Source organism: Prionailurus viverrinus, chromosome X (assembly GCF_022837055.1).
Source record: "Prionailurus viverrinus isolate Anna chromosome X, UM_Priviv_1.0, whole genome shotgun sequence".
Taxonomy (NCBI): domain Eukaryota; kingdom Metazoa; phylum Chordata; class Mammalia; order Carnivora; family Felidae; genus Prionailurus; species Prionailurus viverrinus.
Genome location: NC_062579.1, coordinates 5,426,837 through 5,452,355, shown reverse-complemented (window position 1 = coordinate 5,452,355; position 25,519 = coordinate 5,426,837). Strand labels below are relative to the sequence as shown.

Genomic DNA, 25,519 nt, shown 5'->3' with positions numbered 1-25,519 from the left:
AAGCTAAGGTTTTACCATATATGTATTCTTGGCAATTATATATGTATGTTTCTCTGTGGGTTATGTGTGTGTGTGTGTGTGTGTGTGTGTGTGTATACGTATGTATTTGTGTGTACATATATTGGTACACATTTCTTTTTTATTTATTTACACCCAACGTGGGGCTCAAACTCATGACCCTGAGACCAAGAGTCACATGCTCTACCCACTGAGCCAGACAGGCACCCCTAATAGTACATATTTCATAGACTCAATATGAAAATTAAATATAAAGTGCTTGGAACATAAAAAACACTATAGATTTGAGGCACCTGGGTGGCTTAGTCAGTTGAGCGTACAGTTCTGGATCTCAGCTCAGGTCATGATCTCACAGTGTGTGGGTTCGAGCCCCACGTCGGGCTCTACACTGACCGAGTGGAGCCTGCTTGGAATTCTTTCTCCCTCTCTTTCTCTCTGCCCATACCCCATCTGTGCTCTCTCTCTCTCTCTCTTTCAAAAATAAATAAATAAACTTAAAAAAAAAAACACTGTAGATTTTGTTAATATTATGATTATCAATGATTAATACATTTTGAGGGGTCAAAAAAGATAGTTTTCAAAATCTTTTTAGTAACTCGAAACCTGAAGGTTATACTGAGATAAGCTAAATGAGGGCTATTCACTGACTATCTTAGTCATTCCAAATATGATAAAATACTAAAACAGCAAATACTGAACATGGGTTTATCCACTTTTGCCTTTCTTTTACAGAGGAACTAAATATATTGGGATCTATTAGTAAATACCTTTTGTGCCACACTGAAAATTTTACTATGAGAAAGAAGGTACTTCTAGAAATTGTGAAATGTATTTATAAATTTCCCGAATCCATAGAATGCTAGTGTAACAGACAGTCACATCGCTGACTTCTTAGTTTTCACAAGGAATAAAGGATCCTAAGGGGTAAGAATTCTAATCAACATAATTAGTAATTACAACTACTTGGGAATAATAAGGGTGCAAGGAAACCACTGGGTCTGTCTGTAACCTGAACCGGGCCCTGAACTCTCCTAGTTTCCTCAAATGTCTGGCTACAACCCTCCAGACTGACATTTCCCATTTTCTCCCACCCTTCTGACTTGGAATCACTAAGCACAAAGACTGCCCTGGAATCTCCCTGGAAGAAACCATCCCAGGTCCTTCTCACTGCCGACACCACAGCCAAACTTCAGGGACTGGAACCCTGGGTCCACATCTCCCCATTAAAAAGGGCTCCCCCAGACTCCTGGAACCACACACCGGCTGCAGACCTAAAATTAAAGTTGATTAGGGAGGTTCCTCCCCAGAAGCAGATGGCATCTTGAGGTGGACAGTTCCTCCAAGATCATGGCTCAAGAAGATCTTCATCTCCAATATGAAACCTTTATTCCTTTTGCCTTTCTGCTACTTGCCTCTCCTCCCTGTGAATGCACAGGAAGATGATGCTCTTTAACTCTGGCAACGATCACTGAACGTACTGCTAAGGCCATAGCTACACAACAAAGTCTCTGGACTTTCTTGCTAAGATGGTTTCAGATAATAGAACTGCTTTAGCTTACTTCTTGGCTGAAAAAGGAGGAGCTTGTGCCACAGCAAATACCTCCCACAAGACCTGGATCAACACCTCTGGTGTTGCAGCAAATATGATAAATTAACACATCAGCCACTTGGCTAAAGCAGGTTGATGTCCCTTCTTTGATTTATCTGATACCAATTGATTTGGCTCATGGGGGCCCTAGTAAGGAGTATACTTCAATCTTTTGGTATTATCCTTATAATAAGTCATCATTTTAGTCCTCTAGTATGCTATTTTCTCTCTAAGGTCTTAAATGCATGTTCACAGCCATCAGCAGTACATCAGATGGTTTCACCGGGCTTAGAGAACCAGAAACAAGATGATTAATGAGATGAACAGCAAAAACATTTCTTTCATGGATCTGACATCATAACCTAGGAGTTTCACAGTGAGACAAGAACAACTTAACTCTGATGGTGGTTAAGAATAGTACTAATACTGGGGCGCCTGGGTGGCTCAGTCAGGTAACTGCCAGGCTCTTGATTTTGGCTCAGGTCATGATCTCATAGTTCGTGAGTTTGAGCCCCATGTTGGGCTCCACACTGATAACGCTGGGCCTGCTTGGGATTCTCTTTCTCTCTCTGCCCCTGACCCCCTCTCTCAAGATAAATAAATAAACTGTATATAAAAAAAGTAGCATTAATACCGAGAACCACGTGGCTGGCTAGTTGGTGGAGCATGTGGCTCTTGTTCTCGGGCTCGTGGATTTGAGCCCCGTGTTGGGCGTGGAGTTTACTTCAAAAAGATGTTAAAAACGAGAAAAAAAAAGAGTACCACCAATACCAAGACATGTTCAATCTGTCATTCTGAGAGGATGACCAAAAGGAGAAATTGTTAAATTAATGAAACAAGGAGGTCATTAGACTGAGGTGGCTGTCATGATGTGGCAGGCTATGGAAGGAAACCAAAATCTAGGCCTATAAAACCAAAACACTAAGGATAACCAAGCACAAACAGCCACTAGGCTTTGAGGTACAGCCATTCAATAATTTCCTTACTTTGCTACGTTGCTTCCTCCTTTGCTCTACAGAAGTACCCCCGCCCCCCCCCCCCCACCCCGCCCCGCAAGCTCCTGTTGGCGAAGGGCTCCTAACCACTTTCAGTTTGGTGCTTCCCAATTCCAACTGATGTTTGCTCAAAGTCTTAAAATTGTTAATATGCCTCAGTTTATCTTTGAACAATCCTACTAAAACCCCTTCAGCTATCTATGTCCTTTTTATCTCTATATCACACATCTTAGCTCTCAGTCTCCATCTTCTGTTGGGCCTTTGGCTCTTGTTCAGCTTTGTACCAAATCCACAATTAATACAAAGAAATCAAATCATTAAATGGCTTGAATTTGCTTAAGAGTCTCAAAGCAAAGATATAACTGTTGTTATATTGTTTTTAAAATTAAATCCTTTGAGAAAGTATTTCAGTTGAATTCAAGAGTATCAGACTCAAAAGAAAATCTCCAAATTAATTCTACTCTTCTGTAAATAGAGAACCTTGTAAACTTTTCAATAAAAGAATAATCAGTAGTAAATGAAGATCAATCAATCCCTACCTTCAAGATAACCTTACCTTCCGATAACCAGGAATTTGAGTTTAATAGAAAGCCCTTAAAACTCAGCTCACCATACCTGAAGCAATGAACAAACCATCTATCCCTAACTTGGTTTAGAGAAAATCCAACTGCTTTATAAAATTATCTCTTTCATGCGTTCATTTATAATCAGGTTTCAAGAACCTCATAAGATGCTTTCAAGGCAGAAATGTTTTCTCCAAGAAAATTCGTCTTTTTTAAATATCATTCAAGTGTGATTGTCACAGAGCCCTTAGGGAACTGACACACTGAGGGAAAAGAACACATCACCATTAGCTAGTCAGGTACCAACTGGCTCTAAGTTGCCGACTCTCTTTCCTGGAAAAACCAAGTATGTCTGAGCAAACAGAACATTGATGATTATCGGGCGACATTCTCTGGTATCAATATACTGCTTGCAAGGGATGAATCAGGATTACAAATACCACCTGAGGCATGGAGTGGTTCAAGCACACAGTCCAGATACACTCTGGAAGAAGCTGAACTTTAGACCAACATCCCATAGAAAATCCTCAAACAGAAAGTTCTTCAATCTCAAGAAGGTGATCAACCTGAGAAATAGTAACCACATGTAGTACGTTTGCACAGAATAAAACAGACAGCCCAGAACTACAGCAACACATTCTTGGAGAGAAAACAATAAATTGAGAAACTATTATTTCCACAATATATGCCTATTCTTGTAGCTGTCAGGTGCTCTGGCAAATGTGTTCTTAATTTTACACTGTCCCAAGAAGTATCCTTGTTGCATTTAATTGCTAATTTGAGTCATTAAGTCAACCATAATTCTTGGAAGTTTGCAACACAGGAGGCAAAAGTCAAGCAAAGTCAATAGAAGTGACAGTCCAAATCCTTTTGAATATAAAGACCAGACAAAGCACACAGACGATAGGAATATATCTCCAAAGAAGGAGAAGGACGCAGTCAGAGTGAAAACATCAAGAAACAGAAGGGATTATTTCATTTGAAGTGGCAGCAGCAGCAGCTAGCCTAAACTTGATGGTAAGCCAGCTGATGTAACAAGGGCAGACGCAGTGTGGTAGATAACTCCAAAAGCAAACTCTTAGGGTGCAGTCAATAGAGGATGTGACTCTTGATCTTGGGGTTGTATGTTTGAGCCCCATGTTGGGTGTACAGATTGCTTAAAAATAAAATCTTTATTATTTATTTATTTAAAAAAATTTTTAAAGGTTTATTTATTTCTGAGAGAGAGAGCACGAGCGGGGAAGGGGGAGAGAGAGAGAAAGAGAGACAGAGACAGGATCCAAAAGCAGGGTCCAGGCTCTAAGCTATCAGCACAGAGCCGGACACAGGGCTTGAACCAACAAACTGCAAGATCATGACCTGAGCTGAAGTTGAACACTCAACCAACTGAGCCACCCAGGCACCCCAATAAACATTTATTTTAAACAAGGAGTTTTGCTGGGGCACCTGGGTGGCTCAGTCGGTTAAGCATCCGACTTGGGCTCAGGTCATGATCTCACGGTTCATGAGTTTGAGCCCCGCATCAGGCTCTGTGCTGCCAGCTCGGAGCCTGGAGCCTGCTTCAGATTCTGTGTCTCCCTCTCCCTCTTCTCCTCCCCTGCTCACACACTGTCTCTCTCTCAAAAGTAAATAAAGATTAAAAATAATTTTTTTAACAAGGAGTTTTGTTTTTAATTTTTTTTAACGTTTATTTATTATTGAGAAACAGAGACAGAGCATGGGCATGGTTCTCAAGAAGCAAAGATAAGGGGAGACACAGAATCCGAAGCAGGCTCCAGGCTCCGAGCTGTCACCACAGAGCCCGACGCGGGGCTCGAACTCACGAGCTGTGAGATCGTGACCTGTGCCGAAGTCTGACGCCCAACTGACTGAGCCACCCAGGTGCCCCATATTTTTGCTTTTTTAAAAAAAAAAAAAGATTTTATTATGGGGGCACCTGGGTGGCTCAGTCGGTTGAGCATCCGACTTCGGCCCAGGTCACGATCTCACAGCTCGTGAGTTCGAGCCCCGCGTCGGGCTCTGTGGTGACAGCTCGGAGCCTGGAGCCTGCTTCGGATTCTGTGTCTCCCTCTGTCTCTACCCATCCCCTGCTGGTGCTCTGTGTCTGTCTCTCTCTCTCCCCAATGTTTATTTTTGGGAGAGAGAGAGCGTGCGTGCATATTAGAAAGGGGCAGAGAGAGACAGAGACAGAGGATCCGAAGCAGGCTCTGCACTGTCAGTGTAGGGCCCCAAGTGGGGCTCAAACTCACAAACCATGAGATCATGACTGGAGCCGAAGTTGGACACTGAAACATCAGCTGGATGACTGAGCCACCCAGGCACCCCAAAATGTTTATTTATTTTGAGAGAGAGAGAGAGAGAGAGAGAGAGAGCGAGCATGGGAAGGGCAGAGAGAGAGGGAGACAGAGGATCTGAAGTGGGCTCTGTGCTGACAGCAGAGAGCCTGATGCAGGGCTGGAACTCACGGACCACAAGATCATGACATGAGTCAAAGTCTAATGCTTAACAGACTGAGCTACCCAGGCACCCCAGCAAAACTCTTAAAATACATGGAGAAAACAATTTTAGTAATTCTTCCCTGACCTTCAACATTATTTCTAAAGAAGTGATAAATTGAATAATAAAGCAGTCTAAACTATCTAGCTTCTAAAACATTAAAAGGCAAAAATTCAAAGTCTTATAAAGAGGTCTTCCTTACTTTATGCAAAATGAAGGAATTCTGTTGTCCTAACATGGATTTTATTTTTTGTAATTACTATGGAAAATGTCCACCTCATCTCAAGACTTTCTCTGAAAATGATCAATTCCAAGTTCAAATCTCAAAATGATCAATTCCAAGTTCAAAGGAACAAAAGTAAATATATTTTGCAAAATTTTGTCATGTGAAAACCTGAAATTTCTTTTTAACACTGCATGACAAAGCCTCAAAACATTACATAATGCTATGCTTTGCCTCTTTGTGCTTCCTACTTTTACTTATTATCAACTTCATACTGCAGAGAATAAAAATTGATATCCTGGATAATTATGTCCTTGTCTGCCAGTATAGTCTGCCACATTTACTTCCCATGTGCAGTAAATGAATAATTTTTTAATTAAATAAATGTCAAATAGCTTAGTTCAGGCATGGGAATGGCCTTACTAAGCCTCTGTTGTGTACACAAATGTTGAAGAACACTTTGAGGAAGAAATAATATTTTCATACCTTCAACTGTTTATTAAAACCAGGGAGAGGAAAAAATAAATTATTTTGACAGCTACATTTTTAAGGATTTCTGCAAGTATAATATTTGCTTTCGTAATAATCTGCATCATAAATATGCATCTCCTTGTTAAATTTACCTTAGGAGAATAGAAAGAAGCCTCATTTACACAAGGGTATCATAAACATTCAAAGTACATTTCACAGGCTACTTTACAGTCTGAATCAACTTCATAAGAGTTTCCTGGTAAGTATTCTTTTAAAGTACATATGGAAAAAAAAGTACACATGAAACATTCCACAGGATAGACTATAGACTGGGCCACCAAATAAGTCACAATAGGGGCACCCGGAGGGCTCAGTTGGTTGGGTGTCTGACTTCGTTCGGCTCAGGTCACCGTCTCACCATTCGTGAGTTCAAGCCCCGCGTCGGGCTCTGTGCTGACAGCTCAGAGCCTGGAGCCTGCTTCGGATACTGTGTCTCCCTCTCTCTCTGCCCCTCCCCTGCTTGCACTCTGTCTCTCCCTCTCTCAAAAATAATAAACATAAAAAAATTTTTTTAAAGTCACAATAAATTTGAAAAGTGTGAAGGTGTACAAATGGTGTTCTCACCATAGACTCTGAGAAAATGGAGTGGGTCCATTTTACTAATGAAGCCTGGTGATTCCTCCTACTCATATAGAAGTCATTCCCAAATAGAAGGTATAACTATGTGCCCCAAATGGCACGAAATGCCCAAACGAGAATATCCACTTTTCAGGCAACTGGGCTGGCCTCTTATTTTCAGCTAATACACAATGAAGAAGGAAGTCTTGCAACTGGACCACAACAACTCTTTTCTTAGCCATACCAGATGAAAGGATTTCATTAACTTCCTTGTGATAAAGAATCAGAAGTTGAGAACAGAACCTTACTGTATATCTGTTAGAATTGGGGTTTTTTTGTATATATTTATACCTGCTATTATAGGTAAACTATATATAATTTGCATTCCAAGGTATGAGTTTAGCCATTCTTGAAAATTTCTACTGTCATCATACCTAAGCTAAACCCAAGTATTTCCCCAAATCCTTTGTTAACAAAATCCATAAGAAGAGTTCAAAAATTAAATATTTATTTTTTTAGTTCTTTCTATCCAGAATACATAAAGAACTCTTACAACTCAATAAAAACAAGTCAATTTAAAAACTGAATGAAAGATAGAGGCACATGGGTGGCTCAGTCAGTTCAGTGTCCAACTCTGTTTTTAAATTTTTTTAATGTTCATTTATTTTTGAGAGAGAGAGAGAGGGAGAAAGAGAGAGTGGGAGTGGGGGAGGGGCATAGAGAGAGAGGGAGACACAGAATCCGAAGCAGGCTCCAGGCTCCGAGCTGTCAGCACAGAGCCCGACTCAGGGCTTGAACTCACAGACTGTGAGATTATGACCTAAGCCGATGACGGATGCTTAACCGCCCCAAGCACCCAACTCGTGATCTCAGCTCAGGTCATGATCTCACGGTTCTTGAGATAGAGCCCCGTATTGAGCTCTGTACTGACAACATGGAGCCTGCTTGGGATCTCTCTCTCCCTCTCTCTCTCTCTCAAAATAAATAAACAGAACATTAAACAAAGTAAAAATGAGTAAAAGACATAAATAGTCATTTTACCAAGAAAGACACACAAATAAGTAATAAGCACATGAAAGGATGTACATCACCAGTCACTTGGAGAAACTAGAACACTTATATACTTCTGGGGAGGATAAAAAATGGTACAGCCACTTTGTAAAACAGTTTGGCAGTTTCTTTAAAAATTAAATTTATCATACAAACCAGCAAGCCTACTCCCAGGAATCTACCCAAGAGAAATGAAAACATATGTCCACAGAAACACTTGCAGGTGAATGTTCATAGCAGCGTTCTTCATACTAGTCACAAAGTAAATTAGTGCCCATCAACTGCTGACTCCATGAACACAATGTGATGCACCCACACAATGGAGTGGTGCTTGGCGATAAAAACAAACTACTGACACATGCTACAATATGGATGAAACTCAAAAATTATGCTAAATAAAAGAAGCAAGATGCAAAAGACTGTATCTTATATGATTCCGTGTATATGAAATTTCAGAAAGGCAACTCCATTCTAGAGATAGAAGACAGATCAGTGTTTGCCTGGGCCTGGTTGGGGCGGGGGTGGGGGCATAGGGCTAGGACTTGCCTACTAATGGGCTCAAGGAAAATGTTGAGGGTAATGGGAAAATCCTAAAAGAAGATTGGGATAATGGTTATACAACTCTGTAAATTTACTAAAATTAAAAGAAAACCACTCGGTCAATTTAATCCAAAATCTTTATTTAAAAATAAGAAAATTGCCTTCTTCAGCCCATAAAAATGTCTGAATATCCTTCTAGTACCTTTGCTTTGTGTCTTGTATTTGAACTCTGATATTGCTTTCTAACTTTTCATGTTGAGGGTCCTATTTCCCATAAGATGAAGTAAATATGAGGCAAGAATTTGTGACAAATTATTGATGAGTTAATTTGAACTAAACTTACTTGGTTTAAGTTCATCAGAATAAGCGTGGTGAAACCGAGCCATTCTCCTGAATCGGATCAAACATAGTGGCTTTTCTACTCCTTAATGACTCAGCTTGTATCATGAAGAATTCTGCAAACATACACAAGAATACTTATATCCAGGGACAAACAAAAAGTAGACTCTAGGATAAAAACAAGAAACAACCGGTGCCTGGGTGGCTCAGTAGGTTAAGCATCCGACTCTTGATTTCAGCTCCGATCATGATCTCAAGGTTCGTTGGATCGAGCCCCGTGTCAGGCTCCACACTGACAGCACAGAGCCTACTTGGGATCTCGCTCTCCCTCTCTGCCTCTCTCTCTCTCTCTCTCTCTCTCAATAAATAAGTAAATAAAGTTAAAAAAAGAAACAAAAAAAAAAAAACCCCAAACCACAAGCTGTAATCTCATTGTGGATTAATATTCATTTCTGCTTTTCATCATTAGCAGCATGGAGAGTTCTACATGTAAAATGAGGGGACGTGCCAGATGAGCTCTAAGCTTCCTTCCAGTTTTTTTTTTAATTTTTTTTTTCAACGTTTATTTATTTTTGGGACAGAGAGAGACAGAACATGAACGGGGGAGGGTCAGAGAGAGAGGGAGACACAGAATCGGAAACAGGCTCCAGGCTCTGAGCCATCAGCCCAGAGCCCAACGTGGGGCTCGAACTCCTGGACCGCGAGATCGTGACCTGGCTGAAGTCGGACGCTTAACCGACTGCGCCACCCAGGCGCCCCGCTTCCTTCCAGTTCTAACATAAATCATGACCCCCTATTATTCCTGACTATTATTTATCATTTCTACCCATTATCACCTAGTTCTGTAGTAGCTGAGCATAAATCTATTTTTGTCACACTATTCTTTTACCAAGAATAAATCCTTAGGAAAGTAAGATTTTTTTTTTCAAATCCAGAATAGAAGACACAAAATCTCAGCTTTTTAAAAGCTGAATCCAGGAACATTTCAAAATAGCTTTCTCAAAATCCAACATCGACATAAAGATTTGAGATTCCTAACGTAAAGCATTAACCAGTAGGATTTTTTAAAAATAAAACAGAAATGCATTGAAATACAACTCTTTTTTTTTTCAGTTTAAAAATGAACTCAAAGATAAACTAAAATATAATTCATAGTCAGAAATAGAATTTATAGTCAGAAATAGAATTCATCGTCACAAACGTATATCCAGTCCAACATGGCCATGGGCTGGCAGGATGCTTTAATTGTACCCGGAAAGGCTGGGAGAAAAGTCATTTATTATTTTAAGGATTAAAGTTAGGAATTGTTGGGCTCACATCTTTTTATTTGACATCTCCTGGCATTAAGGAGTGAGTAGGACAATAGAAAAATGGAAAAGTGGTTCTCTCTGAGGGATGGAATGGGGGATATTATTGAAACATGGATGTGGATTTCGACTTTTTGCTTTGCTTTTTTGGACTGTCAGACATTTTTGTCATGCACATATACTTCTTTTACGTTTCAAAACCTAGTAAAAATTATTCAAGAACAGAGAACTTTTCCATTTCCTCATATGTATGTCCCTTGAAAGAAAGGAGGGCCATAGCAATAATGAACTTGAAAAAGCCTAATTTTAAATTCCACAGCCCACCAGGTGTGTATTTGTCTTAAGCCTTCACCGGAGCATAATTGTTAGGTTTATCTGTCTCCTCCCTAAACAGTGAGCAACTCTATAATCGGTTCTTAGTCTCATTTATCGCTTTCTCTGTGGTGCCGAACACATGCTTGGTATCTATTAGTTATTCAATACGTGTTGATTAAGCAAAACTAAAGCGTTGATGTTTTGCCTCTCCAGCTCCCATCTTTGTGATCTTTAGTGAGTCAACTTCGCACAGAGTAGGAATGATAGAACTACCTCACAGGGATGTTAATTAAATGACACAATATGTAGAAAGAACTTAGCACAGTGCCTGCTATATAGCAGTATCCACTCCCCTCGCCTCTTCTTTTAACACAAATTTCTTCTCAATGAGGAAGAGTAATAATTTTTACAAGATAGAAAAAAAATCAGCAGTCCTTTTTCTGAGTTTTAAATGCCACTTTGAAGGCCACAAAGATGGACCAGATAAAACATTAGCTTTGGTATGTGTTTCAGGAGTCCTAAGACCACTCATACCTTCAGTGATTTGCTAGAAGGACTCACAGGATTCAGAAAGAGTTGCACTCAGGGTGATAGCATATTACAGCAATCACCAAGGGGGAAGGACTCATCAGGAGGTGTCTAGAGAAACCCGGGCCCACGTTTCCTGCTCACCCCCCAGCAGCAGGAAGGAATGTGTTCCTCTAGCAATGGCATGCAGGGACATGTACCCAGTGTCCCACCCCGTGAAGTCTTCTTGAGACTCAGAGTTCAAGGTCTTCTTGGGAGTTTGCCACATCAGCATAATGACCCAGGACAACTGCCAAACTGCCAGGTTTCCAGAAGGGAGGAGGTGTTTCGTGCCCACCACTTGAGAATGTTCCCAAACGCAAAGTTCCCAGGTGCCAGCCAAGGGCCAGCCTTGGAAAGAAGGCAGCCTCAGGCTTCCTGCACACATGGCAAGTGACAGACTGGGAAAAGAGGGCAGAAGCTTCAGGAAAGAAGAATAGTAAGAACTGGGGAAAGCAGAGAAAGGACGAAATAGGGGAAAGGAAAGAGAGAAAATGAAGTAAAGGAAAGAAGGCGGGAAAAGGAAGAGGGAGGGCAGGAAGAAGAGAAAATAATCCCCGGGCTCACCCCATGTGGCTTCCTACCCCAGCCACCTGGCCCTCCAGCTCCCTGGCTGGGCTCTGCTCCTCCCAAAGCCCCAGCTCACTCTCCACTTCCTCAGAGCCACAATGCTGCCTTGTATATGCTACTTTCATCCCCTGATTTTAGAAATATACATATACATATACATATACGTATATATATACGTGTAAATATAGCTGTTCCCTTTACCCTGCTGGCTTGGTGTAATCTGGCTGCTTTGATAAGGAGAAAAAAGGATGAGGGAGGGAAAGCCCAATAGTGAGGAGATTAAATAGGAAAAGGCATTTGAGTTAAATGGAACAAGATGGCAATAAGAGGCTCCCAGAGCCCCTCCGAACTTTGAAAGAAATATATAGCCCGTCTGGCTTTCGAAGACAAGAAACACTGGGAAAATATGGCACAATGGGCTCTTTTGAATGCACAGTTGACCCTTGAACAATGTGGGCATCAGAGGCACTGACCCCTCACCATGCAGTAGAAAATCTGCAGATAACTTTTGACTCACTACTAATAACCTGCTGTTGACCAGGAGCCTTACAGATAACATATGTTGATTAACACATAGTTTTCATGTGTACTGTATACTATATTCTTAAGCTAAAGCAAGCTAGAGAAAAGATAACATTATTAAGAAAATCATAAGGAAAATACATTTATAGTACTGTACTGTAAAATATCTACATATAAGTGGACCCATGCAGCTGAAACGAGTGTTGTTCAAGGGTCAGCTGTACTTGTAAATTATGGTGGCCTCCTTGACTTCTGAGAGGTCATTGGTTACTTCTCTCATTTAAATACCTAGAACAAGTTTTTTTCAAAAAGTTAAAAGACACTAGGGTTTTATTGTTCCAACCCTCCCTTTTTTTTGACTTTATGAGTTCATAAAAAGGAAAAGAAGATAAGCAAGCTATTTCTTGCCCTAGTACTTTTGTAATTGAAAAATATAACAGATCCTTTTCTCCTTTTCTCACATTTTGTATTTTAAAAATTGCTGTCAGACTAAGGCTTTGCCAAGTTTCAACCCTAAGTGAAATCTTACCAAGAAAACTGAAAGATATATAAAAAGCAGATGGATTATAGGTATAATCATACCGCCTACACACATGTTATGGTTTTTTTAAACAAGTTCATCTCTCTTGTGTTAAATGTATAATATTAATTATACTTATGTACTGAAATATATATCCTTCTATCATTCCATTTTCACATTATCAAGGTTTCACTTTCATAAAAATATATATGTATACATCTGGATAAAAACAGATCTTCTACGCAAGAGAAGAAATTAGAAAGAACATGATACCTTTCCATCTTCAGTTACCTAGAAGTCTACCCCATGGAAAAAGAAGAAGATATTTTGACAAGCCCAGAGAATACAGGCTGAACAAATAGAAGACAATTTTCATGAGGCACATTAAACTCACTTAAGGAAAAACTTGGTATCTGCTATCAGTTAGTTCCTCTTAGACAAAGAATGGCTACCCCATTTATAATTGTCAAGTGAAGGGCATTGTCACTGAGAGAGCCCAAGAATGCCGATATTAGTAAGACTCTGAGAAATCAGCGGAGAGCCAATGGAAGGACTGGACAGAAGAGTGAGCAAAGAGATTCCCAAAGAGCCCAAAGACAAAGATTGGTTACAAAGAATGAATTGGGAGACTGGGAAATCTTATTGACATGGACAGATTCCAAAAGCCTTGTGAGAGGGTCAAGTTGCCCAACATAACTAAAGAGTTCTGAAGTTGAAGTTTAGCATAAACAGAGAAAGGAACTGCAACTGGATGGAGAGAAAGGGATTGAGCCCCAAGAGAAAACTTAAGGGTCGGCAAAGAGAGGCCAGGTTAGGCTAGACGATGTGGAAGTAACAAATTAGCCCTGGAATCTTGGTGGTTTAACACAACAAAGTTTATTTTCTGCTCAAAATACACGTTCTAGGGTGCCTGGGTGGTTCAGTCAGTTAAGCATCCAACTCTTGATTTCGGCTCAGGTCACAGTCTCAACGTTCATGGGATCGAGCCCTGCATTGGGCTCTGCGCTGACTCTGTACTGACAGCATGGAGACTGGTCTCTGCCCTGCCCTCCCTCCCTCCCTCTCCCCCTCTCTCTCTGTGTCTCTCAAAATAAATAAACGTTACCAAAAAAATACATGTTCCAAAGCAGGTAGGTAGGGAGCTCTGTTTCCCAGAGTAATTCTGAGGTCCAGGCTCACAGAGGTCTGTCTCATGCTTTATAGCTGCTTCCACCGTATCACAGAGGCTCCAATTTCTCTGAATATAAGAAACAGGAAAAGGCAGGAGCACATGGACTCTTAAGTGACCGGGAACTAAAGTGAGGCTTCACTTCTTCTCCTAAGCTCCTTGGAGCTTAGTCATATGCTCCAGCCCAATTATGAGGGAGGCTAGGAAATGCAGGGAAGGAAATGGACTTCAGTGAGCTCAGTTATTGGAGGGTGCACTGCCCACAGCCGAGATAAAACCCTTTCCAGGCAGAGATGCCACACACATTCTTTACCTCAGCTTATTACCTTATAAGGCTTTCCTTGCCAGCCATTAAGTAAGTTCTGAATTTCTGACATGGTAGATTACCATTGTTTGAGCATTCAAACAGAAGCTGGGAAATGGCCAAAACCCAAAACACTGACAACACCACATGTGGGCAAGGATGTGGAGCAACAGGAACTCTCCCATTCATTGCTGGTGGGAATGCAAAATGGTACAGCCACTTTGGAAGACAGCTTGGCAGTTTCGTACAAAATTATAAATACTCTTACCATATAATCCAGCGATTGTGTTCCTTGGTATTTACCCAAATGAATCAAAAACTTATGCCCATACAAAAACCTGCACATAGATGTTTACAGCAGCTTTATCTAAAATTGCTAAAATTGGAAGCAACCAAGATGGCCTTCGGTAGGCGAATGGATCCATAAACAGTAGTATATTCAGACAATGGAATATTACTTGGCACTAAAATGAAAGGAGGTTCTTCCATGGCTTTTTATAGCTGGGTGATAATGATGTATCAATATAGGTTCATCAATTGTAACAAATGTACCACTCTAGTTGGGGGGTGTTGATAGTGGGTGATGCTACAGAAGTATGCAAGCAGGGGGTATATGGGAATTCTCTGTGCTTTCCCCTCAATTTTTCTGTGAATCTAAAAGGCTCTCAGAAAAGTTTATTAATAAAAAAAGTAGGGATGTTCTTCATCAATAAGGCAGTAGAAGGGATGTATTTATTCGGTACAAAGTGAATCAGATGACCTCTTTTTTTTTTTTTTTTTCAACTTTTTTTTTTTATTTATTTTTGGGACAGAGAGAGACAGAACATGAACAGGGGAGGGGCAGAGAGAGAGAGGGAGACACAGAATCAGAAACAGGCTCCAGGCTCCGAGCCATCAGCCCAGAGCCCGACGCGGGGCTCGAACTCACGGACCGCGAGATCGTGACCTGGCTGAAGTCGGACGCTTAACCGACTGCGCCACCCAGGCGCCCCCAGATGACCTCTTAAAGTCCCTTCCAACCCTGAGGTTCCCTGATTTCTATGCCCTGTTTGATATTGAGAGACCACTGACTCTCAGGACAAAAAGGGATTTTAAAGGTCATCCAATGGATGAATTCTTTTCTCTGTGGCATGACTGCTGAAAGGTCATCTAATCTATGCTGGACGATCTTCAGAGAATGGAAATTTGGTGCCTCTTTGATTAACTCTTTCAATACCTCCTCAAATCACCCTGAGAGTCATCTTAGCATTGAACCAACCTGTCTCCCCATAATTCCCACTCTTTAGATATATCAACTGGAATCAGAAAGATAGCAGTAAGTGTCTGGAGGCAAATCTAATATCTATTCAACAGAAATCCCACCAGTAAATGTGAAGCCCTTGCCTTACAGGTAGACTTTTCAAGAAAATGAAGCAGGGATCAGGGAAAACCAGACAGCAAGCTAGACTCACAGTGACCTTGAGGTCCTAAAGGACAGAGGCAGGACCTCACTTTAGGTGCTTGTAAGGTTATCACTGTGTAGGGCCACAGGCAAATATGGGCAAAGAGCACATTCATTTGTTCTTTGGGAGGGTCATCGTCCTATTGACGACTATTGAGCCTATTTCAACTAAACATTGCTGTATCATTCCTTCTCCAAAAGGTTCTTTTAAATTGATTATAGACAGAAGGATCTATCTTCTAACAAGTTCACAGCCTTACTTAGAAAATATAAAAGAATTTTGCCAAGTCAAGGGGATACTGCTCATTCCTTATTTTGCTTGGTATTCCTTAGAAATCTATACTAAATACTCTTGCTTTGATGCTTTCCTCTTCCTTGCCTTAAAAAAACATTCTCTTAATGTTTATTTATTTTTGAGAGAGAGACAGGCAGACAGAGTGTGAGCAGGGTAGAGCAGAGAGAGAGGGTGACACAGAATCCAGGGCAGGCTCGACGTGGGACTCGAGCCCACGAACCGTGAGATCATAACCTGAGCAGAAGTCAGATGCTCAACAAACTGAGCCACCCAGGTGCCCCCCACCCCCCGCCCCACCTTCCTTGTCTTGACCTTCTTTGTCTCCGGCCTATCTTCTCTCAACCTCCTTCACTGGATTCTCTCCCCTTCCTTCTAACACTGGTGGTTTTCCCAAAGCCCAGTCCCCAGCCTTGCTAATAAAACACCTTTGCTGAGCAATCTATCCACTCCCATGCCTGTATCTACACTTACATGTTGATGCATCCCAAATGCCTATCTCCCCAAGAGCTTCTCTCCTGCACTCCCAATTCACCTCTACCTAAACAGGGCACGGATGCCAAGAGTATGGGTGCTCACAATGGATCCCATTGTCATTTACTCCCCTGTTCATGCATTTTCAACTTGGCACCATATTTACCCAGTCTCCACACCTGGGAAATCAGAAGTCGTCCTGTACTCCTCCCTCTCCATGAACTTTCATAATCCAGGCATGAAGTCCCATCAACTCTATCTTCAGGCAGTTCTAAAATCTGCCTCTTCCTCCCATCCTCATCACCAACAACATGGTTCATCGTCTCTCGCTTGGGACTACTGTAACATCCTGCTTTAAGTTTTACATATTTCGTTATACTATACTACAGTTTTAGTGCTTTTATAATGAAAAACAAATTTCTTCACTCGATCTTATCCTGTTCCAGTCTAGCTCCCTACAAGCTGCTAACTGAAACTATTACAGGTATTTGATCATCTGGTAGTTGCCACAGTATCTCTAGATAGTATGCTTTATGTCACAACTTCTTGGTTTATCAAAATAAAATTTCTATTAATTTTCTGCTACTCTAAATGAGATTTAACCTATCTCTCTGACTCCCAAATCTCCAGGAGCCCTTCTTCCCCAAATTCTGTATATACCCAAATATAAGGCAAGATTTTTCCTCAAAATTATCCCATCATAAATAAAGTCCTAAAAAAATAAAATCAAGTCCCTATTAAGATTTTCATATTACAGGCAGTAGGCAGTCTCTCAATTACTCAATTACTTACTTTTGAACAACAAAGTGCTATTTGGGGAAGATACATTAACCTGAAATGACCTCAATCAAACTCAGCTTCAATGCTTATAGAGGTCACTTGACATGATGGGGGAAGGTAAATAAATTTAACACAGATTGAGTCACCATTTCTGGAGAAATGACTTCAAACTGCAGTTCTGGGTACCCCAGCGTATAAGCCTTTTTAAAATATCAGTTTATTACAATACATTAAATGCATACGCTGTGAAGCTTACTACAATGAATGGGTATGTGTGAATTATGATAAACTCTCTAATGGCAGCATCATGCTCAGATTCAAAAAACGCTGCTATCAAACTGAGTGGAGGCGAATATGGCACTGTCTTCAAGTGGCTCTTGATGAAGGAGAAATGAATGTCGATGTGCATATGTGGAGTTTGAAAAAAAATTGTATCATGAAATGTGAGTGAAAAAGAACAGTTCTGTATATTTTATATAGCATGAGATTTAAAACATATAGACATAATTAAAGTTCAATTAAATATTGTCAGTAGACATTTGGCTATTTAAACTCCTTCCCTGATTACTGTATATTCATGTTAAGGGGCGCCTGCGCGACTCAGTTAGTTGAGCATCTGATTTTGGCTCAGGTCATGATCTCACCACGGTTTGTGAGTTCAAGCCCTACATCGGGCTCTGTGTTGACAGCTCAGAGCCTGGAGCCTGCTTTGGATTCTGGGTCTCCCTTTCTCTCTGCCCCTCCCCTGCTTGCTCGCTCGCTCTCTCTCTCAAAAAAGTAAATAAACATAAAAAAAATTTTAAATATTGTATATTCAAGTTGAAAAAAAAAAGAGTTGTTTTCAACTCTCTCATTTGGGAGAAGGATGTCTTCACTTATAATCAGGGCCCACTTAGCTCTGGGCATATATTGCAGTTATACCTCCAGATCGAGACCTCCACTGGTCAGTGCTGCTAGTAAGTACACTTCTGTTTCTCTGTTCCATGTTCTGTCCACCAAAGGCCCCATCACTTGTCTCTTCATTCTGTAAAAGAAGCAGTAACGCCCTCTCCTTTCCCCTCTGCTGATCCTTCACTGTCCCCACCAGCCTGATTCCATAACAAAACTCATCTGTGATTTGCCCAGCAAGCATCGCAAACTGTTGGCCCCTGAGTGAACAACGACATAGACGTTTTTTCGTTTAATTTAAATGGAAATTTATAAATTAGATTCCTAGTATTTTAAGCTGAGGAATCTCACCTGTAACTGAAGTACTATTTTCTTATTTCTTTTGTGCTTCATTGTTTTGCCTTCTGAATTTCATGACCATCACCTTGGCCTGTTCAGTCATCTAGCTGCCTGGAGACAGACTAGAATTCATTAAAGAAAAAAATCTGAAGAGAAAACCCAAGGAAATATTAATCTCCTGGTCTTCAAAATCAGGCTTATAAAGCAGGACACTAATCCTCCAAAACGAGCTCTTTGCTTGAGAGACGATTTTCTAAATTACTTTATGTCCCTCTTTAGTCTGCTAAGGATCAAGCTTTGAGGACCGAGCCTCACAGACTTCTACAGTAGCCTGACAGTAGGCAATCCATCTCAGCCAGCTGGACACGCGCTACGGCAGTCAGAGGACGTTACAAGGAGGGTCACTATACAGCCCAGTTTGGCTTGCACAGTCCCAGGTTACACTTGTCCATTCATCCCACCCATGCAGTGCCTCCTTTCAACTCTCAAATGTGTTCCAGGTCACGTGATACATTTTATGGGCCATCCTGGTTCTAATGGAAGTAAAGGGGCAGCCCTCTGTGATGGTTAATTTTATACATCAACTTGACTGGGCCACGTGGTGTTCAGCTATTTGGTCCAACGCTATTCTCAGAATTTCTGGGAGGGTGTTTTGGAGCAAGGTTAACACTTAAACTGGTAGACTAAGTAGAGCAGATGGCCCTCCTTAATGTGGTTAGGCCTTGTCCAATCAATGCAAGGCTTAAAGACAACAAAAAGGCTGACCCTTCCCCAAGTAAGAGAGAACTCTTCTGGCCTGATAGCTTTCAAACCGGGACATTGGCTTTTTCACGGCTGTGGACTCTAACTGAAACACTGGCTCTTCCTGGGTCTTGAGCCTGCTAGCCTTCAGACTGGAACTACACTGTTGATTCTCCTGATTCTTAGTCCTTTGGATTCAGACTTGAACCACATCATTGTCTCTCCTGGGTCTCTAGCCTGCCAAGTCACCCTATAGATCTTGGGATTTGTCAGCCTCCATAATTGCATTAGACAACTCCTTAGAGTAAATATCTTTACACACACACACACACACACACACACACACACACACATACACACACACACATACACCCTACTGGCTCTGTTTTCCTGAAGAACCCTAACTATTACACCCTCCTGCCTTGTGATCTGAGGAACTGTGAGAAAGAAAGAGAGAAAAAAGCAGGAGAGCCAAGTGCAGAGTTCGGTCTCCTGACTTCTTTATCTTGTGCCTGGCAAAGGAGAGACATCATGGACAAATGTGGGAGAATAGAGAGAATCTACAAATCTGAGAGGAAGCTTCCTCACCCCACTCTGCAGTGCAATCATATCACCTTGCCTGATAACCAAGTCATGCAAGAGAAGACCCTGAAATTCAGCTTGCTCAAGTTGCCCTGGGTTCCAACATGGAAAACAGCAGAGTATCTAGATGTAGAGTTTCCTAAAGAGAATGGCCGTAGTGGGGGTAAGGTGGTAGCCACTGGAGATTCTATAGAAGACCACTTAAGTCAAGACTGCTACGGTCTCAATGTTTGTGACCTGCCCCCAAATCATATGTTAAAACCTCAACCCCCAAAGGTGATGGTATTAGGAGGGTCTTTGGGGTGATTAGATCATGAGGCTGGAACCTTTATGAATGAGATTAGTGCCCTTATAAAGAGATCTCACAGGGCTCCCTAGCCTCTGCTACCATGTGAGGATACAATGAGAAGTCTGTGACCCAGAAGAGGACCCTCATGTGACCATACTGGCACCTGTATCTTGGACTTCCAGTTCCCAGAACTGTGAGAAATAAACTTTTGTTGTTATAAGATACCCAGTCTTTGGTATTTTATTAGAGCAGCCCAAATGGACTAAGGGCCAAATGAAAGTCAGGGTCAGACCACAGATGAATCTGCAGTGACAACAGAGGGAGATCTAAGGCCAAAGCAGCCAGAGCCACACAAGACCCTCACGAGCCAAGAGTGGCCACATCACCAATTTTCCCATCAAAGAAGTGAGCCCAGAAGAAGATCCAAAGAGCCTGACTCTTCCCTCCTGCCAGGAGGTTACAAAAGTTACACCCTGCCCCACCAACCTCAGTGCTATTCTAGGGAGAAAAGAAGTAGGAGACTGAGTATTTTTATATTAGTTTGAACCAGAACCACATTAGTTGCCAATTTTCAACCATTTGTTAAAATGGTTGAAATCATCCATAAAATATGATAATAACATATGTTTCAAACTATATAAAAACCTTACAACTCAATAATAAAAAGACCTAACCCATTTTTAAAAGTAGGTAAAGGATTTAAATAGACATTTCTCCAAAGTAGATATACAAATGGCCAATAAGCACATAAGAAGATGTTCAACCTAAGCCATGAAGGAAAAAAATCAAAACCACAATAAGATACCACTTCATACTCACTAGGATGGCTATAATCAAAAAGACAATGACAAGAGTTGGCAAAGAGGGGGAGAAACTGGAACCCTCATTCACTGCTGAAGGGAATGTTAATTGGTACAACTGCTTTGAAAAACAGTTGGGCGGCTCCTCAAAAAGTTAAACACAAAGTTCCTATTTCACCCAGCAATTTCACTCCTAGGTATATACCTAAGAGAAGCAAAAAGGTATGTCTACATAAAGACTTATACGTGAACATTCATAACAGCATTATTCATAATAGCCAAAAAGTGGAAACAACTCAAATGTCCATCAACTCACAGGTAAACAGGATGTGGTCTAGCCACATACAATGCAATACTATTCCAACATAAAAAAGAATGAAGTATTGATACATGTTACACACGGATAATTGCTAAAAAACACTGTACTAAATGAAAGAAGCCAATCACAAAGAGCCACATACCGCATGATTCCATTTATAGGAGATGTCTAGGGCACACAAATCCATAGACGCAGAAAGTAGATTAGTGGTGGCCAGGGGCTGGGGTGAGGAGAGTGACTACTAATGGGTATGGGTTTTTTGTTTTTGTTTTTTTTTTTTTTTTTTGAGGTGATGAAATGTTCTAGAATTAGATGGTGGCAATTGTTGTACAACTTTAGGAATATACTAAAAACCACTGAATTATAAACTTTCAAAGGTGAATTTTATGGCATTTGAATTATACCTTAATACTTTAGAAAAGAAGAAAACAACATTTCCTAAAATTTCAGAGTGCAGTAACACTTACACAAGATTGACACTCAGGTGTTGCTGGTATCTTCTTATGGTTTTTCCCTAACGAGAGGAAGGAAGTGGGGAGAGGCCAAAATTATGGACTATATAAATAAGCTTAATTTCTTCATATCCACAATGTGGTGTGAAAGGGATTCTCTGACCCTGTGATACACATCAAGATCCAGCTTTCTGGAGTGCCTGGCTGGCTCAGTCGGTGGAGCGTGTGACTTCTGATCTCAGGATTGTGAGTTCAAGCCCCACGTTGGGTGCAGAGATTACTTAGAAATAAAATCTACTAAAGAAAAAAAAAAGATCCAGCTTTCTCCTTCTCTTGAAATGTCTTTATCTGGTAACAGGGGTCGGTCATCCTGTATGAAAACAACCCTCTTAGTCCAGCAGCAGCCCACTTTAAATTGGCTACTTGCTCTCCAGGTTGTCGTGAGCTCTTTCCTAACCAACATCACTCACTCACATTGCCTATCTAGCTCTGAATATATTTGAATTTGTGATTCCTGGTAAAGTAGTCAATTTTCAGTAAAAAAAAAATTTTTAATGTTTATTTTTGAGAGAGAGAGGGAGGGAGAGAGACAGAGAGACAGAGAGAGAACGATCAGAGAAGGGGCAGAGAGAAAGGGAGACAGAGGATCTGAAGCAGGCTCTGCGCTAAGAGCAGAGAGCCCAATGTGGGGCTCGAACTCATGAACTGTGAGATCATGACCTGAGCCGAAGTCAGACGCTTAACCAACTGAGCCACTCCCCTTAAAAAATTTTTTTTGAGAGTAATCTTTACACCCAATGTGGGGCTCAAACTCAAGACCCTGACATCAAGAGTTGCCTGCTTAGCCGACTGAGCCAACCAGGCACCCCTAAATGAGTCAATTTTAAGTGTTATTGAAAGCAGTGTTTACATTTGTTTCAGTTAGGAATATGTTTAGCTGCAAATAACAAACATCTAAATAACAGTACCTTTAACGAATAGGGGTTTTGCCTTTCATAAATCAAGAAGTTTGGAAGTAGGTAGCTGCTCAAGTTGGATCAAAAGTCCAGGGGCGCCTGGGTGGCGCAGTCGGTTAAGCGTCCGACTTCAGCCAGGTCACGATCTCGCGGCCCGTGAGTTTGAGCCCCGCATCAGGCTCTGGGCTGATGGCTCAGAGCCTGGAGCCTGTTTCCGATTCTGTGTCTCCCTCTCTCTCTGCCCCTCCCCCGTTCATGCTCTGTCTCTCTCCGTCCCAAAAATAAATAAATGTTGAAAAAAAAAATTAAAAAAAAAAAAGTCCAATGACAATGAGATCTCAATGTTCAGAGGCTACTGGCTGTCTACCAAATATCTATTTTCTCTTTTCTGTATTACTTGAACCCTGAGATTATTTGAAGGGATAATGTGACGAGCTAAAAATGACATTTCCTGTTTCCTTTACAACTAGGAGTATTTGAGATAGTCCTGGTCAATGCGATGTAAGTAAAAGTCACTGAAGGGGACTTCTAGGAAGGCAATTTTAGGGGTTTGCATATACCTTCTTTTCTCTTTGCTCTCCCCCTTCTTTATGCCCCAAATGAACATACGACGGCTAGAATTCTGACAGCCCTTTTGAGAACAGGAGGACAAGGATGTCAAAGCATAGAGTCAAAAGGAGTATGGGTCCCTAGTTATATCATGTAACTACCATAACAGTCTTAGACAACCCACTCCGGACTAATACAGCCATACTTTAAGCCACCTTTTTATGGGATTTTATTACTAGCGGCTGAATGCAATTTCTGATTCATATACTGTCAATGTACCTATAACTCCTCTGGCCTTTTCATTAAAGTATTAAAATTGCTTATTACAAGAATATGGAGAGGGGAAAGGATCTGTCACAGGCACAGCTTTCCTGTTCAGTTAAAGGAAGGGTAAGCACTGGGGCATTATTCAGAAACTGAATGGACTTCTTAACCAGTTGTGGTTGAGGTCAGGAGTACACTAACTCTTCACTGAATAGGTACTACCACACGTCCTGTTAAGGAAGGGTTGCTAGTTGGAACAAATAAAGATGGTGTCTCTGCAGAACATCCCCTGGAACTCACAATTTGCCACTGATGTTCTAGTTCAGGTTCTTTGTTGTTGTTGTTGTTGTTGTTGTTGTTGTTAAGTTTTATGTATCTAGAGAGAGAGAGAGCACACAGGTGCACGTGCAAGCAGAGGAGGGGCAGAGGGAGAGAGAGAAAGAGAGAATCCCGAGCTCCGGTGGGGCTTGATCTCAAGAATCGTAAGATCATGACCTGAGCTGAAATCAAGAGTCAGACGCTTAACCAACCGAGCCACCCAGATACCCCCTAGTTCAGGTTCTTTAATTCCATGTTTCCAGCTACCCTGTGCTGTGGAATAAGTCAGTTTTCTTATCCACTTCCCTCTATCCAAACTAAAGCAAAACTCTTGTCTGAATAGTTCATGTGGACATGGCTATTCAATAACATACAGGTTCATCCAAATCACAATACCAAAGCTATGGAAACAACCTAAATGTCCAGGGATGGATGGATGGATAGAGAAAGTGTGGTCGATCCATACAATGGAATGTTATTCAGCCTTTAAAAAGAAGGAAATTCTACCATTTGTTACAACATAAATGAACCTGGAGGACATTCTGCTAAGTGAAATGAGCCAGTCACAGAAGGGCAAATACTTTATGATTCCGCTTATATGAGGAACTTAGAGTAGTTAAACTCATAAAAGCAGAGAGTAGAAGAGTGGTTGCCAGGGGCTGGGGGAGGGGGAAATGGCAAAATCCTACTCAACGGGGATAAAGATTCGATTCTGCAAGATGAGTGAGCTCTAGAGACCTGCGGTACGACACTGTGCCTACAGTCAACACTACTGCAACGTGCACTTCAAAATTTGTTAAGAGGGTGGATCTCATGTTAAATGTTCTTACTGCAATAAAAGAAATTTTTTCAAACACACGCATCCAGAGAACTAGAAAAATTACATATTTACGTGTGCATATGCATACGTATAATTTCCCCCTAACGAAGACACAACCTTTCTACATTCTTGTGGCAAACGACACACTCCAAGAATGCGTGCTTTTGAAGGCCCAGTTTGAGCCATGCTGTCCTACGTGGTTAATGACCCCCCTCTTACTCCTTTCTCTGAACCTTGCATGTGCCTCTCTCGCCGTGCTTGCCATTTTGTAACGCACTTCTTTGTTTTCTCATCTCTTTCCTACTTGTCTGGGAGCCTTTTAAGGTCAGCAACTGCTCTTCTCTATTTCCTTACAGATAAATCTAATTACTTAACACTGGATGGAATGTTCTATAAATACTGGTTGCTCTGAATGAAGCTCTAGATAAAACTCATCACACTTTGAAGGAGGCCCATCAGTATGACAAATTTGAAATTATCTTTACTTGTAATTTGTACGATACACAAAAAAGGAAAATCCATTAAAAAGCACTCGAGTCTTTAAGAACTTGACTTTGATGGCAAAGAGCAAGGAAAGCATGTTGTTCCCCTTGACAGGTATTTATTATTTATCCTTCCTATCAGAACCCATAGATTTTGTTTATCCTTCCTGCTCAATCACCACCAAGAGGTGTAATGGTTGTGAAAGGTCCCTAATGTCTTTGGCACCCTCCTTTCAGCCTCCTATTTTAGGGTAGAACCGATGAGCTCATTTACAGAAAGGCTTGCCAGGCTCTGCATATGGTTTGTAATATAAATAGATCACATCTCAGGCATATCAGCAAGATAGAGGAGGCTTGCCTTCCCCAAAGTCTGCTGAAGTAGAAATTCTCACCTAAAAAAGTACGTAAGCCACCTCTACTTTCTACTTCTCGGGGAATTTAAGGATGTGTTGTGTGAAAATTTCAATCTTTGGCAAACTTAGATGAGTCTTGGACCATCCAAAAATAAAATATTCCAAGACTAAAGGCTAAATGGTAATCCTGTTTAATTTCAGACTTT

At 41.1% G+C, this 25,519-nt stretch overlaps 1 protein-coding gene across 5 annotated transcripts in view; it reads right to left on the bottom strand.

Moving 5' to 3' along the window:
* FRMPD4 (FERM and PDZ domain containing 4) overlaps nucleotides 1-25,519 on the bottom strand; it is an 881,306-nt gene that overhangs the window by 807,655 nt on the left and 48,132 nt on the right. For all 5 annotated transcript variants that reach the window (XM_047843671.1, XM_047843668.1, XM_047843672.1 and 2 more), the window contains one exon: nucleotides 8,906-9,017. The gene's annotated coding sequence lies outside the window, so the exon portion shown is untranslated. The remainder of the gene's footprint in view (nucleotides 1-8,905; nucleotides 9,018-25,519) is intronic.